The following is a 2560-nucleotide window of genomic DNA, read 5'->3' as shown; positions in this document are numbered from 1 at the left end:
CGCCCGGGGCCACCACCGGCCTCGGTGGCCGGAGGCGACACCCGCACGGCGAGGCCCACTTCGGTCCCGGCCGGTGGGCGGCGCGGCCAGGCGTCTGCCCGGGCGGGGGAGCACCGGGGGCAGCGGGGAGCGCGGCGCGCGCCTCGACGGAGGGAGCACGGGCTCGCGGGAAGGCTCCCGGGGACGGCCTCGGGCGCGGACGGGCCACCAGGAAAACACACGCGGGATCCCACCGCCAACGACACGCGAGGGCGGTCCCACGACGCCTGGGACGCCGGCCGGCCTCAGCCACCCCTCGGCCTCCCGCGGGCCCGGCCCCACCGCCGGGGCCTACGTGAGGCGCCCCCGCCGCCGGGGGCCGCCCCGTCCACCCAGCCACCCGTCTGCCTGTCTGGTCTGCTCCGGGGCCCACGTCCCGAGGGAACGCGCCCGAGAGCGGCGGCGGCCCCCACCCATGCCCGCACGCCACCACCGGCTGCGGCTCGGGACGGGAGCGAGCGGAGAGCCAGCCGCTCGCGGCGGGGCGGAGCCCGGACGGGGCCGGGCCCTCTCCCCGCCCCAGCGCGCGACGGGAGAACCACGCGCACGCTCGCGCACACGCGCGGCCCCGCGCCCGACGACGGCCCGGCCGGGCGTGACCCTCCCCCGACTCGGAGGGGGGAGGCGCCGGCCGCGGTAGGCAAAGAGCAGCTCTGCCCACGCGCCACGGTGGTGGCGTCCGTGGCTACTACGCGCAAAGGAGGGGCGGCGGCTGGGGGGTCCGGTACCCCAAGGCACCCTCTCGGATCGCTAGAGAAGGCTTTCTCACCGAGGGCGTGTCGCCCCCGCCCATCGTCCGCCATCGGTCCCACCAAGGCGCTTACAGACACCATGGCCACGCAACGCAGGAGGGGTCTGCGGTAGAGGTAAGGCCTAGAGCAAGTCGGAGCGTCCGTGGTCAGGGCCGCGAGCCCGCGCTGCCCCGGGCTCGCCATCTCTGGCCACACTGGGCTTAGCTAGGGATCTACAAGGCCCCTGTGCGGCTCCCAAGTCAGTGCCTCCTCTCAGGCCGAGAGACCAAGGGAGGCAGAGACTGGGACGGAGGTGCCGATCAAACAGCACCTCCCAACCAAAGAGCCAGCGCCACGCCGCTGGCTCGGCCCGCCACGGTCACTCCCACACCCGCGGGGAAACCCCAGCAAGGGGAACACGCGGGCACGCGCCCGAGCCTGCCCGCCCCCACACGGCACGCCGTGGGGGGCGACGAGGCACCCGTCCACCCCGAGGGGGACGAGGGGCACGCCTCCCTTACCGACTCGACCCCTCCGCTCCTCAGACACACCAGCGCAGTGGTTACCTGAGGAGGCCGACGGGAACAGGGAACGACACCGCCACTCGGCCTCGGGCGCCTGAGGGACGACCTGGAACGCTCCAGGGGCACCGCCAACGGCCCGGGGAACGCGCTCACGCGCCCGGGAAGGCGCGCGGCGCGGCGGCAACACGGCCCGCCCCACCGCGGGGAGGGCCGCCCGCGAGACACAGCCAAGAGGCACAGGCGGAGCATCCGCCGCGTCACGGAGACCCCGACACCGCCCACGCCACGAGGCACGGGGCGGGGGAGCGAGGTCGGGCCGGATTCCGCACCCCTGCCGCCTCCCACACGCCACTCGCAGCGGGGGAGAACGGGCGAGGGGACCCGCGGGCAGAGCGAGAAGAGCGGTCCCGTTCGCCATGAACGTCCGTCCCTCGTCTGGCACGGCTTAGGCCCGGCCCGGGAGAGCACAGCATCACCACATCGGTCGGCAGCATAACGCGAGGGACCCCCGAGCAAGGGAAGGCCGGCGAGGACAGCGAGCGGAGGAGCCTGCTTCAGCCTCACCGACCCCTCTCCTCCTCCAGCAAGCGCGGGCGACCACCCCAGGACGAGAACGCCTGACACGCACTGGCACGGAGCCGGTGGGATGGGGTAAGTCGCGACCGCACCCGGGTGCCGGCGGCAGGGAGTGCACGTGGTAGAGGACCCCGCGCCCCTAACCCCGCCGCCCTCGGGTACCAGAGACCGGAGGTGGCACCACGGTCGTGGGGGCGCCTGGAACGCACAAGAGCCGGCGCGCAGGCCCCAGCGGGCGGCTCAAGCGGCGGGGGTGGAAACGGGCGTCCGGTTCTCGGCCAGAGCCCGGAGCCCTCCCCGCACACGCATCCAGGCACCCGGAAGCTCTCGGGCGACTGTCACCCGAGCAGAGCGTGTCAGCACTTACCTGGCGGCACAAAACCACCCATTCGGGGGCAAGAATCGCCGCGCCCGGAGACGGGGCCCACCCACGGATCACCAGGGGAACCCCTGGATCACGGCCACGGCCACCAGACCCCAAGCACGACCCCATCGCCACCAGGCCCGGAGCTCCCGGGGCCATCTGGTCGACCCCAGAAGCGTGGCGGCAGGGGGAGCCGGGGACAGCCTCCCCGGGCCGCCCGCGCGGGCCGGGACCGGTCGGTCCCTCCCTCTGAGTCGCCGGGTCAGGACTTAGAAAAGAATTCCGCGGAGGCGCCTCCGGCGACCGGGCCCGGGGCGGGACCGTGG

Source organism: Equus asinus, unplaced genomic scaffold, assembly GCF_041296235.1.
Source record: "Equus asinus isolate D_3611 breed Donkey unplaced genomic scaffold, EquAss-T2T_v2 contig_273, whole genome shotgun sequence".
Classification (NCBI taxonomy): Eukaryota; Metazoa; Chordata; class Mammalia; order Perissodactyla; family Equidae; genus Equus; species Equus asinus.
The sequence above is the reverse complement of the archived record's forward strand: the minus strand, read 5'-3'. Positions refer to the sequence as shown.